The sequence below is a fragment of the Dysidea avara genome, chromosome 5 (assembly GCF_963678975.1).
Source record: "Dysidea avara chromosome 5, odDysAvar1.4, whole genome shotgun sequence".
NCBI classification, from domain to species: Eukaryota; Metazoa; Porifera; class Demospongiae; order Dictyoceratida; family Dysideidae; genus Dysidea; species Dysidea avara.
The window spans coordinates 11,474,201-11,490,153 of NC_089276.1; the positions used below are offsets into that span (position 1 = coordinate 11,474,201).

The 15,953-nt window shown below is 39.6% G+C and overlaps 1 protein-coding gene across 1 annotated transcript in view; it reads left to right on the forward strand.

The window, feature by feature from the left end:
- Nucleotides 1–5,933: 5,933 nt before the first annotated feature.
- The window catches only part of LOC136256621 (uncharacterized), a 36,322-nt gene continuing 26,302 nt past the window's right edge, over nucleotides 5,934–15,953 (forward strand). Inside the window, exon 1 of the mRNA XM_066049598.1 lies at nucleotides 5,934–6,001. The gene's annotated coding sequence lies outside the window, so the exon portion shown is untranslated. The remainder of the gene's footprint in view (nucleotides 6,002–15,953) is intronic.

Below are 15,953 nucleotides of genomic sequence, written 5' to 3' on the forward strand. Positions count from 1 at the left end.
GTGCGTGTGTGTGTGTGTGTGTGCATGCGCACGTGTGTGTGTGCATGCGCACGTGTGTGTGTGTGTGCATGCGCACGCGTGTGTGTGTGCATGCGCACGTGTGTGTGTGTGCATGCGCACGTGTGTGTGTGTGTGTGTGCATGCGCACGTGTGTGTGTGTGTACATGTGTTGCCAGGTAAAAACTCAAATAATCATGATCCATATAGTTTTGATATAGCAGGCGCAGTTTTAGGGGGGTTTCTGGGGTTTCCAGAACCCCCTCTGAAATAGCGTGTGCACCTACGATTCGTCTGGGTGATAAAAAATTACAAAGAGTTATACATACTGTATTATATTATGGCTTTTTCCATTGGCAAAACTTCATACTTTTGCCTTTGACATCACCCTCACAGTGTTCAAAAGCACGTAGTGATCTTTTCTTTTTTTTTGGTCTTCGAATTACAGCTAGGCTGAAGTTGCAATTCCAGAGAACCTCTGAAAATTTCTAGATCTGCCCCTGTATAGTACCCCATGGAATGCAAATATGAAGTGTACAAGTATTAAATTAATGTGCATCATCTACATATACCTGTTACTATTATGGTACTAGATTATCTACATTGGATCATGCATATAATTATAGAGCCTAACTAGGTCATCAGTTCATGAATCACTTGTGGTGACAAAGTGGTATTGTACCTGGTCAATATAATTAGTTTAACAAATTATTTCCCTTCACAATTACTAGCTTATTCAGAAAAAAAACTGTGCCTGTGTGTCTGTGTCTGTGTTGACTGCTTATTACCACAGCATATCTGAATTTGATTGCAGACATAAACACATGCTGCACACAGAAGTATTTACCATATTTGGTAAGACTATATTAGTCTACTACATGTAGTAATTATACAACTGTCATGTAGTAATTATGCGCATGGATTTGCTTGGCCTGCCAGTTTAAATGCTTTTACAAGACAGCAGTTGGGAACAGCATTAGTTGTTGTATACTTAGTGTTACAGAGTGAGTGTACAAGCTGATCTGCACACTATGGTGTGGCTATGTTAGTGCTGTATTGTGACAATTGTATTTTGCAAAGCCATAACCTGCTATGGTCATTGTTCATCATTGACCAGCACACCTCTTTATTGAACTATCATGTAGTGCATTAGAGGTAGATATCATTATATGAGATTATGTGTAGTTTGTGAAGTGGAATGAATTAAATATTATTGACCATTTCTTGGAATCAGTTATTTACATGACGTGACCTCCACTTGGTACAGTACCTATTCAAAATGACTAGTGATATTATAGTACTACTTGTTAGTTTACAGGTGTAGCATACCACACATGGAGAGGGCTCTTGCTCTCTCCATGTCTTGTCTTGAATATTAAAGGAATTTACGCACAGCTAACCGGCTGTAGTCTATTATTTCAAATTATGTTATTTAAGCACAACTGCTGAAGGTCTGTGGGACACCTGGTCCTACAGCTTGTTTAAAGATGTGTGTTTGAAAAAGGTGCTAGTATTGGTGGTTTATTTAATGGTATAACTTTGGTTTGAACTCTTGGTACAGTTACCATATTATTGTAAATATGTGTAACCTTACCTTCCTGTTTGAAAGTGTGCACTATGAGAAGCAATATGTAACACTGCCCACTTGTTGGTATTTACAAACATTATAAACCAAAGAGCTGGCAAAGCTAGAGTGAATGTGCAGACCGCTGAAAGGCTATAGGCGATTTCTATGTTACATAACATAATTGCATTGTGCAAAATTATTGTGTGCTATTTTACAAGAAGGCTATAGAGAAGACAGACAGATGCATTAGTAGTGTTAACAGTGCACGGTGTTTGAAACATTGCTAGCAGTAGGCAAATCATTTTCGATAACAAACTGCACTTAGGTTTTAGTGCAGTTTTTGCGATAAAGTACACGTTTTAGTACATGTTTTATGTCAGTGAATGATATCAATTTCTAAAACACCTATTGTGGTTAAGTCTGGTGATAAAATAACAAAAAATCTCGAGTCCAGTAGTCCAGTAATCCAGTCCAGTAGTCCAGTCCAGTGAATGGACACACCCTTAGTTTACAGTAAACAACAGTTATTCAATGTAGCTGTTGACTGTTGATTACCACTGACTATGACTACAAAGTAAACAACTATTGTGGTGGTACAGACATACCATATTTGGCCATAAAAAGTGTAACCTGATACAAGGGTGTATATGCTGACAAATATAGAAGTACATACTAGTGCAAAGCTATATGTGGTGTTTCATTGTGATTTGCTCATGTTGTTAGCGGTTTTCCAGACTGAAAAGAGGCTGTTTCTTTGCTGCAACTATTGGTTATATCAGTGACTGTTTTCACTGGGGTCATCGTATCTTCGTCATGTGATCATTTCAGATAATCCAGGAGCATCAGAATGCAATTGGTTTTATGTGAAATATCACTAGACCACATGTTTGATTTGTTGAGCAAGAAATCAAAATCAGTTGACCTTGCTATTGAGGCTACTGTAGTTATATAAAATAATTTACCACCTAGTAGACATTGACAATTAACATTTTACTCCCATTGTAACCACTGTACTCATGGACACTCAAAAGAGATCTTACAAGTATTAGCAAGCCAAGAATAATGCTTATGCAAGTTAGTAAACAGCTATGGAACTTGTTGTTAATTTAATGTCATCATAAGTTTATGATTCGTGCAATGTCAGGATAACATCCACCAATCAATCCAAACCTGTTAAAAGATTTTGCAAACAAATCCTTATTTGGATCACCAAGATGTTGATATACCAGCTAGTGTTGCATTTTGACTTTTTCTCTGATATTTATAATTGGTTTTCCTTTTATGGGTGTGTACATGGTGCACAGTTTAGATCGATATAGAGCATATAAGTATCAAATTCTACAATAAAACTATTTTACAGATAGAAGTAGAAATGATGGACATAGATATACAAATAGTCCAATTACTACTAAAAACTCATCAATATTATTTTTGTCACCTCTCTACAGTACTGCTTCATGAAATTTTCACAGACACCGCAGCTGCTTACATAACATACATATACTGTAATTGACTTTTAATGTGAACTGATGATGCGGTGCATGCAGGTATGTCTGTATGCTATTTGTATTATGTGAGTAGACATATGGTAATTCCCTATAAAGGTAACTACAAATGTGTCACAACCCTGGCTTCTGTTTACTGTTTATCACTTAGTCTTAGGATTTGTGTAAACAAATATATATGTGTGTATGTCTGCTGTGTACTATAGTCAACCCCACACAATTGTCATTTGTATTGATTAAGTATTAGCAGTGCACACTCATTCAACTTATAAAGCTAGTTGAATAGTGAAGTGGTTACGTGGTTGTGATGTGTGGCATTTATAAATATTCATACAAATAAAATCTGTGAGATTAAGTTAAAGAGTACATGTGTGCATGCTGGACTGATTTTAGTTGACTCAACTAGCTAGTTGCTTGTCTATATATGGATAATATTATAATAGCTACATCAGGTTAACCAAGTACGTACTTATAGATAGTTAATTATAACCATGATCTAGTTCATCCATAATATATGTTAAAAAATAGATGCTATAATCTATTCAGTGTGGTAGCTAGAGGCTGACTGAATTACTTGTCAACTAGCTACTAGACTACATAGCTGGTGGTATGCCGCATGAACTCCAAAACAGAATTGATGTAGCTTTCAGCTAAATATACTGCATTTAAGCATGTATGAGGCCGCCCAGAGAAATTAAGGGGCCAAGGGCAAAGACTCTGCCAAGGAGTTAAAGTGGGGCCTCAGGGGCAAGAAGGGTTCCACTCTGAATTACAAATTCAATTTTAGCTTATATGAAAGACCAAAAAAAAAAAAAAAAAGTCATTACATGCCAATGATGACAGCTCACCAACTAATCTCCTTATTTATAACTACATACATAGCCTGCTACACTTCTCCTCTGAAGAATACGGTGACTGCTGTATTAGCTATAGAGTATCTAGCCAGATCTTGACTGCTCTATTAGAGTATATCGATTTTTAAATAGGTATTCAAGGGGCCCTTTCAGGAGCAAAAATGCCCCAGTTGCCCCCCCCCCCCCCCGGTGGGCGGCTCTGGTGGTGTGGCATCGACAATACGCATACCTACAAATATTTTTAACATCAAAAGCATGCGCCATACTTTCCGGGATAATTCTGCATTTTATTTATGGCATAGATACTCTACCCACCCTATGTTTATGATAATCATTTAGTTCGTGCAAGCAAGCTACACGTTTGTCTTCGCGTTATGTAGCTGAAACCAGCTGTATAAGTTTATTGTATGCAGAAGCTTAGTAATCGAGCTAGTAATGTAGCTAATCACCTAATTTTATGGCTAATCATGGGTGGAATATATATCTCGCGCATGCCGGTTGAGCACTTCACGGACGGGTCGTACTCTGACATGCGATGATTTCAATATTTAAATACTTTATATAGAGCAGTTTCAAAACCATGGTAACCAAAAATTATGCAATGGGCCACACCCAAATCGCCATGTTTTTGTACCAGACTGCTTGATGTTGCAAGTTGAATTTTTCGCTAAATTCATGCCAAGACTTATTAATACGTGAGTAAAATAGATGCCAATGATAGAATAAAGTATGTAGGTGAGTTATTAGGCATTAAAAGATATGTACTGCCTCCCAACAGGGCAGTTTCGTAGGAAAGAGAAATGCGTAAAAATGGACTTGGCCAAATTCCGACCTATTCACCGCCCAAAGGTGGTTAAAACTGGGGGAAACTGGGGAAACTTGAAGTATATGCCTTTATCCAGCACCACAGCAGCGTACAGCCACATCCAGCTATCCCAGGATTAGCCAGAGCTCCTAAAAGGCACGAGACCGGTGATGACGTACAACCAAATTGTGATAAAACGCCAGCAAAAGAAGACTTTTAGTGGTGAATTTTGCTGGAGTTAAGTTTTATTGTCGAAATCAACCATCAGTTAAAGTTTAGCGGTCTTATTTTGCTGTCTGCTTTTTCACACGAAGTGGGAATCCCAGCACATGAGCGATTCTGGCTAACTCGGGGATGGCTGGATGTGGTGGTGGATAAAGACCTATACTGTAAGTTTCCCCTAGTTTTAACCACCTTTCGGTGGTGAATAGGTTGCAATTTGGCCAAATCCATCTTTACGCATTAATTTCTCTTTCCTACGAAACTGCCCTGTTGGGAGGCAGTACGGATCTTTTAATGCCTAATAACTCACCTACATACTTTATTCTATCACTGGCATCTATTTTACTTACGTATTAATAAGTCTTGGCATGAATTTAGCGAGGAATTCAACTTGCAACATGAAGTATGGCACAAAAACATGGCGATTTGGGTGTGGTCCATTACGTAATTTTTGGTTACCATGGTTTTGAAACTGCTCTATAGCTCACCTACGGTTAATTGTGGGACTTACCAGATTTGTAGCAGCCTTCGATCCACGCCGATCACGGACAGTACGGGACAACTAGCTAGCTATACCGTTTACAAATCACACTTGTATCCAATCAGTACATCTCCACGTTGTAAAGCTACTCATCCTTATCTCCATGCATGCAGTTGATTTATGAAATCCCATTAATGAGACGTCACTGAACTTTGAGACTTTAAGTATAAGGTGTTTCTGAAAGTATACGGTGCCCATTTTCCGTAGACTTATTTTAAACACCGTATACTCATAAGTTAAAGACTCCGTATATTGATAAATACCATATACCATATTGGCTATTTAGCGTCCGATTTTAATTTATTTTTACGTTTACAGTCGCGTCCGATTGTTAATTTACTGATTCATGTTGAAGAAGTAGATGAGTTGCTTTAATACATGACTTTTGATTGAATGAAAGCATAAACAGTGGGTGTCCGTGAACCCGATATATATATTTTTGCCGATTATTCCTATTAAACTTTGGTGACGACGAATCTGGGAAGTCTGATATTTGGTGGAACTCCTACGGTGAGGATGTAGCTTTTAAAGTGTTTAAATGTTGTAGCTAAGCGGTTAGCCATCTCTGGCAGTCAGTAGTTAGTTATAAAGGCTCAAGTTAAGGTTAGTGGCTCCAGCGATATCATAATAGAGTATTGGACTACTGGTATGAGTACCTAGCTAGGTCCCAGCTGTCTTTGCATACTTTGCATGCAGCGATAGGTCTAGCTTGAGCGCCGGGAAACGTAACATTTTTGCGTTTGTCCGCCGTCACATAAGCCATGGCAGTCCCTGAATCGCGGAATGTGCGCAACAGCGACCACCACACAAGCTGTCTGGAACTCCGGCTAGACTATCTTTGAATCAGCAACTTGGCTGGCTACAGGCAAACCGTGCGGCAACTTTGGCGTCTGGGATGAGTCTGCCTTCAACATAATTATAGTTAAAATTTTGTTAAGTTTCTGACTGCCTGCTTAATTCGCCATAGCTACTTCATGTAGGTGAGATAATTAATACGGAAAAAGCCTTGTGGCTATCATGTAAAGTTCTTTATCGATAGCTATTAGCTACAGCTGCTTTTTGATGTTAAACTTAGGAAAAAGTAACTTGCAAGATCATCCTTGCAGGATTTTTGCATGGAAATGTCCCTTTTGGTGCAAGATTCTTGCATGTAAGTCATACAAGAGTATACACTATATAGCTAAAATGTCCCCTTTCTTGTGTTTCTTGCAAGATTCTTGCACTTGCGCCGAATGTGTCCTTATAGTCGCATGCCAGTCTTGTAAATTATTTTTCCTGGGAATTCACATGTGCTTATAGATTTTGTATTGTAAGAATTCCAGCCAGAAATTGCTACAATAGTATGCATTGCAGTAATATTGGATGTGGGCCCATGCACTCTCAATATGGCCTCTGATGTGCTGTCTTTCAATTGAAATTATGTGTCAGGGTGAGCAAAGTATTTTATTTGGGTTAATTACAGTATAGCTAGCTACCACAACTATGTAGCTACATGTAGTTGTTTACATAATAACTATTGTTATAAACTGCATGATAAACAGTAAACAAAGGTGTGCACTTAGCTACATACATGATTTTAATTTTTAAACCGGGCGTGCGCCTGGTTTACTGAAATTGTTTTCGTAAAAGTGTGTGTGTACCTATCTATCTACCTATGTTTGTCCGTACGCACCCAGGTGAGCAAAATTTTTTTCCCGGGCTAGATGTAATGCCCTTTCCTACCACCCCCAGCACAAGAGGCAAACGTGCTGGACAAGAACTGAAAAGCGGGAGCAAAATCGTTTAATAACGGTGAAAGCAGCTTTTATGTAAGAAGTAAAAGTGAAATGAAGTCTGTATTAAACTTCTGCACAGGTGAACTTTGCTCTGAGGTGGTTTCTTTTCGGCGGACTGAAATTGTTTTCGTAAAAGTGTGTGTGTGTGTGTACCTACCTATTTACCTATGTTTATCCGTACGCACCCACGTGAGCAAAATCGTTTAATAACGGTAAAAGCAGCTTTTACGTTAGAAGTAAAAGTGAAATGAAGTCTGTATTAAACTTCTGCACAGGTGAATTTTGCTCTGAGGTAGTTTCTTTTCGGCGGACTGAAATACGGGTGTGGTGACTTTCCTCAGACTACCTTCCCCTTGAGGTTTTCAGGCATTTAGCAACTGAAAAACAACGATGCAGGCCTCGTACACTGCCAGGAATAGCCTATCGCTTCGAGTTGAAAGGGGGCGTATCCCTTATGTACGCGAACGAAAATGAAGAGTAGCTTTGAGGTTTTGTCGAGAGAATTTGTGGGAAAAAACACGTTAGTCACACTTTAGAAGATAGTTTTGTGCGTAATATGTTGGTAAAAGCGGTTTATTTAACAAACGCTTTCTTAGCAGTGCATAGCAACGTAATTGAACGAATTACGAATATTTCATGAATTACGAAATACGAGAAATAGCTAATTATATTATTGCACAACCCAAACTACCCTATTGTAAAGTAGTAATACATAGTTGGTTAATTCATAGTAGTATATACTGTGTATAGTTATTCCAGAAGTTATTCCAGATGAGTTAGCTAGCTGCATGGCGCCTGGTTTTTAGAAGTAGCACAACATCAACTTGTTTTAAGTAGAATTAAATATATTAAATACAAAATTCTAACTAGCTTAACTATCAAACTAAGTACTTTAACTACAAAACTAGCTACCTTAACTACAAAACAACCTTAATTAATAACTTAGTTAACCTTAATTAATAACTTAGTTAAACCTTAATTAATAACTTAGTTAACCTTAATTAATAACTTAGTTGACCTTAATTAATAACTTAGTTAACCTTAATTAATAACTTAGTTATACGTGGACTTTATTTATTATTATTATTATTTTTTTATTTGTACTGAGCAGTCAGCCCTGCTAGTATGCTCAGGAAAAAGAAAAACAACAACAACAACAAAAAAAAAAACAGTTCTAACTTAACATACAGTAAACCAATTGTTCAACTAATTACAAGTTAGTACTAGTGTGGTAATATGATTGTAAAAGTGATGTGAACGAATCTGGATCAGACGTTTCAATGATGTTAACAGGCAAGGTGTTCCATTCTTTAACAGTTCTTGAGAAGTAGCTGCTCTGATATGATCTGGTGGATGATGATGGAATTATGAGATGCAATGGATGGTATGATCTAGTTTCTCTCGTTGATGGTAAGTAATATGATGGTATGCAGATGGCAAGCTGGTGATGGAGTGCCTTGTGCAGGACTTGTAATCTAGATATCTTGCGACGAGTCTCAAGAGATGGCAGGGATAATTCGTTTAACATTGCTGAAACTGAGCTAAATCTACTATAGTCATTATAAATCCATCTGGCTGCACGATGTTGTACCTTCTCTAATTGCTGAATTTGTGAATTGTAGTATGGATCCCACATGCACAGCTGATGCATATTCCATTTGTGGCCTCACCATTGTGATGTATGCAGATTTCTTAACTCTTTGTGAGCAACTACTGAGATTACGTTTCAAAAAGTTGAGGATTTTTGTCGCCTTTGCTGCTATGGTAGATATGTGTGAAGACCAGGATAATGACTTGTTAATTAAGATGCCCAGATAAGAGTGTTGCTCAGATGTTTCTAATATATGGCCGTTCAGTATGTAATTATGTGTGATGGGTGAAGTATTCCTTGTGCATTGCACTACAGCACATTTGATGACATTAAAGTTCAGTTGCCAGGTGTTAACCCATTCAGATAACTTGTTCAGATCTTGTTGGAGCTGGATGGTGTCTTCTCTGCTATTGATTATTCTGTAAAGTAAACAATCATCTGCGAACATCCGAAGAGGAGAATCAATATCATTTGCTAAGTCGTTTATATACAGTAAAAACATCAGGGGACCCAGGACAGTTCCTTGAGGGACTCCTGACAAAACAGGTACAGGGTTTGAGGTTTCACCATCCAAAACTACACATTGTGAACGTCTAGTGAGCCAGGATTCAATCCATGCAAGAGTACTGTTGCTAATTCCATAATGCCTTAATTTAGTCAGAAGTCGTTGATGTGGAACTGTATCATATGCTTTAGAAAAGTCTAGAAGGATTATATCAATTTGCTTTTGATGGTCAAGAGCGTAGGATATGTCTTCAGTCAAAGTGATGAGTTGAGTGACACAGGAGTGCTGTGATCGAAAGCCATGTTGATTTTCAATTAAAACGTTGTGTTGGTTAAGATGGTTCATAATGGAGTGGTAAATAATGTGTTCCATAGTCTTAGCACAAATGGATGTTAACGATATAGGTCGATAATTGATGGCACTACTGCGGTTACCCTTTTTATACACAGGACAAATGTTAGCTGATAGCCAATTACTCGGTAATGAGCTGGTAGACAAAGACTGGGTAAAGATCACTTGTAAAATTGGAGCAATTTCATTAGTGGACTTAGTTATATATCGGTGGACTGAAATACGGGTGTGGTGACTTTCCTCAGACTACCTTCCCCTTGAGGTTTTCAGGCATTTAGCAACTGAAAAACAACGGTGCAGGCCTCGTACACTGCCAGGAATAGCCTATCGCTTCGAGTTGAAAGGGGGCATATCCCTTACGTACGCGAACGAAAATGAAGAGCAGCTTTGAGGCTTTGTCGAGAGAATTTGTGGGAAAAAACACGTTAGTCACACTATAAAACAGTTTAGAAGATAGTTTTGCGCGTAATATGTTGATAAAAGCGGTTTATTAACAAACGCTTCCTTAGCAGTGCATAGCAACGTAATTGAACGAATTACGAATATTTCATGAATTACGAAATACGAGAAATAGCTAATTATATTATTGCACAACCCAAACTACCCTATTGTAAAGTAGTAATACATAGTTGGTTAATTCATAGTATTAGTATTAGTATTAGTGATTTAGGATACATAGGCAATGCCTGTATATGATCCTATTCTATAGCTAGCAAAATAAATAGTAGTATATACTGTCTATAGTTATTCCAGATGAGTTAGCTAGCTGCATGGCGCCTGGTTTTTAGAAGTAGCACAACATCAACTTGTTTTCGTAAAGGTGTGTGTGTGTGTGTACCTATCTACCTGTCACCCTTAAGGCAATTGTTGTGGTTTGTATATTACTGCTCCAGAAGCCAAGCCGCACATCTAAGGACAAGGATCACACTCTCCTATTGGAGCAGCGGCTGAAACAGTGGAAGGATAGGAATCTACTTGAACTGGTTGCTGAGGGAGGAGCTATACAGGGTCGTCTCAAGAGTCATTTGCCAAAACTAAGTGAGGCACAACTTGTACGTAACTTTTCTAAGCTAATGTTTGAGGGTAAAACCAAGGCTGCTTTACGATTAGTCTCAGGTTACCAACGTGGTGGAGTTCTAAACTTGGATGAGATAGCTGATTCTGCTTCTCCCGGCCATTGTGTTCGCGATGTTCTGCGGGCTAAGCATCCTCCAGCTCAGCCTTTGGATCCTAAGTGTCTTCTACAGCATTGGGCTGACCCACCATCCGTACACCCTGTTATATTCTCTTCTCTTAATGCTGCTGTTATCAGGTCTGCTGCTTTGCGAACATCTGGTGCGGCTGGACCCTCTGGGATCGACGCTCGTGGTTGGCGTCGACTTTGTACCTCATTTCACTCTGCTTCAGGTGAATTGTGTGTTGCAATGTCCTCATTTGCTCGTCGTTTATGTACTGTTTTCCTCTCCCCAGATTTGCTCTCGCCTTTTTTGGTGTGTCGCCTCATTGCTTTGGATAAAAATCCTGGGGTGCGGCCTATTGGTGTGTGCGAGGTTATGAGACGTATTGTTGCTAAGGCTGTGCTGGTCATCCTGCGGGATGACATTCAGGAGGCAGCTGGTTCACACCAACTTTGTGCGGGGCAACTTTCTGGGGCGGAGGCTGCGGTTCATGCTGTCCGAAGGGTTTTTGAGGAAGGAAGCACTGAGGCTGTGTTGCTGGTGGACGCCTCCAATGCCTTTAACTCGCTGAACCGTTTGGTGGCTCTACACAACATCAGACAACTGTGCCTGCCACTTTCCACTATTCTGATCAATATTTATAGGTCTCCAGCCTCTTTGCTTGTTTCTGGGGAGGTTATTTTATCAGAGGAGGGTACTACACAGGGAGACCCACTAGCTATGCCTATGTATGCCCTTGCTACAGTGCCTTTAATCAATCAACTTCATGGGACAGTGGACCAGGTCTGGTATGCTGATGATGCTTGTGCTTGTGGCAGTATACAGGACTTGCTCATCTGGTGGAACCAGCTCTGTATTAAGGGACCTGCTTTTGGCTATTTTGTGAATGCTCCTAAAACTTGGTTAGTTTCTAAGGAAAGGTTCCATTCAATTGCTACTACTCTGTTCTCAGATACTGATGTTCAAATTACTTCCGCGGGCCGTTCCTACCTTGGGGCTGCCATTGGTTCAAACGCTTATGTTCAGGAATTTGTGAGGGACAAGGTTGTTGGTTGGTCAGCAGAGATTACACGGCTTGCCAAGTTCGCACAAGTTCAGCCGCATGCTGCTTATTCCGCTCTCACTCATGGCTTGTCAAGCCATTGGCTCTACCTTTGTCGCACTACTCCAAACATATCAGAGGCTTTACAACCCCTTGAGGACAACATCCGGCTGGTACTTATCCCTACTTTGATGGGATGCTCTCCACCAAATGACACAATCCGTAAATTATTTGCCCTTCCACCTCGATATGGTGGTTTGGGTATCATAAACCCAACTCTTATTGCAGCTGAGGAGTATTCAGCCTCGTGTCACATTACTGAGCCTCTTTCACAATTCATTCTGGACCGGGGTACCAATTCGGCTATTGTTAAAACAGAACAGCTATCTCGCAAGTCCGCAATCCGCAATTCCACCAAATCTTCCAACTATTCGGATAGATCTTCCAGTTTGCGTACCCACTTAGATCCCTCCTCTCAACGCGCTTTAGATCTAGCCTCAGCCAAAGGGGCCTCCAACTGGCTTACCACCCGGCCCCTACAGGAACATGGCTTTGCACTGCATAAGTCCGCGTTTCACGATGCCGTGGCACTACGTTATGGGTGGTCTCCTCAGCGGACTCCTGCTCACTGTGCATGTGGGACTTCCTTTTCAGTGGAGCATGCTTTATCCTGTCCCAAGGGTGGCTTGCCTTCTATCCGACACAATGAGATTAGAGATCTAACTGCTACCCTGTTGACTGAAGTATGCTCTCAGGTAGCTGTTGAACCAGAGCTCCAGCCGGTTTCACAGCAGGACTACCCTGCTTCTGCCAATATCCAAGATGGTGCCCGTCTTGACATCGCCATGAATGGTTTTTGGGGTGGAAGAAGTGAAAGATGTTTTGTGGATGTGCGGGTGTTCAACCCTCTGGCTGCTTCTAATGCGTCCTCATCACTGGCCTCCTGTTATCGGAGGCACGAGAACATTAAGAAACACGCGTATGCTCAGAGAATTCGTGAGGAGGAGCATGCCTCTTTTACTCCCCTGGTAATGTCTGCCTCTGGTGGTCTGGCTCATGAGGCTTCTGTTTTTTATCAACGCTTGGCTCATCAACTTTCAAATAAGTGGGGCGATGATTACTCTGTTGTCATGGGGTGGTTAAGGTGCTGTCTATCTTTTTCTCTCTTGCGGTCCTCCATACAATGCATCCGCGGAGCCCGCTCATCCATCGGTCACTATGTTAAGACTCCCCCAATTGTGGAGCTGATTCGGGCAGAGTCTCAGTTTGCCGTGGACTAAAAAAGTCCCGATTTGTCCAGCACAGGCCATTTATGTGCTGGGGGTGGTAGGCAAGGGCAGTCCATCAAGCCCGGGATAAAAAAAATAGTATATATTTTAAAAAAAAGAAAAAAATCTACCTATGTTTGTCCGTACGCACCCACGTGAGCAAAATCGTTAAATAATGGTAAAAGCAGCTTTTACATAAGAAGCAATAGCGAAATGAAGTCTGCATTAAACTTCTGCACAGGTGAACTTTGCTCTGAGGTGGTTTCTTTTCGGCGGACTGAAATACGGGTGTGGCGACTTTCCTCAGACTGCCTTCCCCTTGAGGTTTTCAGGCGTTTAGCAACTGAAAAACAACGGTGCAGACCTCGTCTTACACTACCAGGAATAGCCTATCGCTTCGAGCTGAAAGGGGGCGTATCCCTTACGTACGAAAATGAAAAGCATCTTTGAGGTTTGTAACTGTGTTTTCAGTAATCATAATCATAATCATAATCATAATCATAAAACACGTTAGTCACACTATAAAACCGTGTGTAATATGTTGGTAAAAGTGGTTTATTTAACAAACGCTTCCTTAGCAGTGCATAGCAACGTAATTGAATGAATTACAAAAAAAATCATGAATTACGAAATGCGAAAGTTAGCTAATAATATTATTGTACAACCCAAAACTACCCTATTGTAAAATAGTAATAAATAGTTGGTTAATTCATAGTAGCATAATATTATACTGTCTATAGTTAATTCCAGATGAGTTAGCTAGCTGCATGGTGCCTGGTTTTTAGAAGTAGCACAACATCAACTTGTTATACCTGCTATATGTATGTCACAACTACACACTGTAAAGTGAATTTCACTACTAATTTCTGCCACAATACTCACTATTTTTGTGTAGTGACATTCACCACGTTTGTAGTGATGCTCACTACTCTTTTGTAGTGATGCTCACTACTCTTTAGTAGTGGCCCTCAGTACATAGTAGTGAACAATGCTACATGGTAGTGACAGTCACTACAACATTAGTGAATATCACTACACAAAAATAGTGAGTATTGTGGCAGACATTAGTAGTGACCATTACTAGTCTCTCTTAGGGTCCAAAAACCGAAAAATCAGTATCTTCAAATCGACTTACAATTTATAGTCATGCGTAGGGGTAGGTGTAATCAAGAAAAACACTAGAGTAGCAGCAAATTTGATTAGACCAGTGTTTCTCTTCTAGTGAAAATAATGTTGAATTCGATCGATTTTTCACCATCGTAATTTGCATTGCTATTCTTTTGGGCCAAAACTCTCTCTCGAGCTTTGAGAGGTTACCGTATAGCGGGAAATTTTCGAAAGGTTAAATTTTCGAAAAAGAGTGCTTGCTTGGAAATTCGAAAAAAATATTTTCGAAACAATGTCTCTTTACCGCGCCGCACCGTAAATAATTAATTCATGGAGGAAGCTAACAGTACTAGTGGTTGCGTTGATCACATACATAGCTGTTTTAATTGTTCAGTACAGCTAGATAAACGTTCAATCTGGCTTACAATAAGTTAAATCCTAAAGAGTCAACCAGATATCTAGCTGGTGGTGGTGGTATTTACATTGAATATACTAACTGTACACCTGGGTTAGCTGCATGTGACCCTCACAGGAATCCGTATAATATACTGTCAAAATATACGATTGATCACTGTGTGTTTACAGGCAATACTGCTATATACAATTTCACCAACAGTGAGCCAGATCGCCTTGCTAGCAATGTGCATGTATCGTTCAGTGCTGGAGGTGGATTATCCATACAATTGCATGGTAAAGCCAAGTACAATTCATTTCAAATTCTATCTTAATTGTTTTCTATGAACAAAGCAAATTCTGGTGGAGCTCTTTGTGTTGACACAAAACAAAGCCCCTCACACAACAATGTGGAAATTAAAAATTAAATTTTTTTGTACAATTCAGCTTACACATATCAAGGAGGGGGAGGAGCGTATATGAGCATTGCAGTATATCAAACAATCGAGCAAAGTTTTTACAATTCTTACATAGTAATCAATTGTACTTTTGAACACAACTTCGCATTAAATGGTGCCGGTGGTGGTATTATATTGTACGCTAGTCATGAATCAGGTAAATCACAACCTACAAATCGGTTTAAAATTTGTAACTCCTCATTTATGAACAATGAAGCACAGTATGGCTCAGCTATTCAAATTAACAAAGACTATCACACTTCATTGGTGAGAAGTAGCATGCTGACTTTGATAATAGATGGTTGTTACTTTTTTGGTAATAATCTACAAGCTCTTTCTTCAAGGTCAGGTAGTGTTGGTGCAATATCTGCTTCTGGAGTCAGCATTCAATTTAGAAATTTCACTCGGTTTATCAAAAACAAATCAACAGCATTGGTAATAGACAGTGCTTATGTAGACTTTTATGTTCACTCTTTTACAGAATGTTTGGATAACAAAGGCTTACGTGGTGGTGCTGTTTTGCTTATTGGTGATTCTTGGATACAGGTACATTCTGATAGTACCTTGTTGTTTGTAAGGAATACTGCTGTGCATTATGGAGGAGAGTTATCTACACCATATGAATACATCTTGTCTCATTCTTGTTTTGTAAGGTACTCTTCTCCATCCATGTCACCCAATCAGTGGAATACAAATTTTACTTTTATCAACAACACAGCAGGTAACTCTAGCAACACAATTTTTGCTAATACTCTGCATCCATGTATGAAATTCTATGCTATAAGTACTTGTAC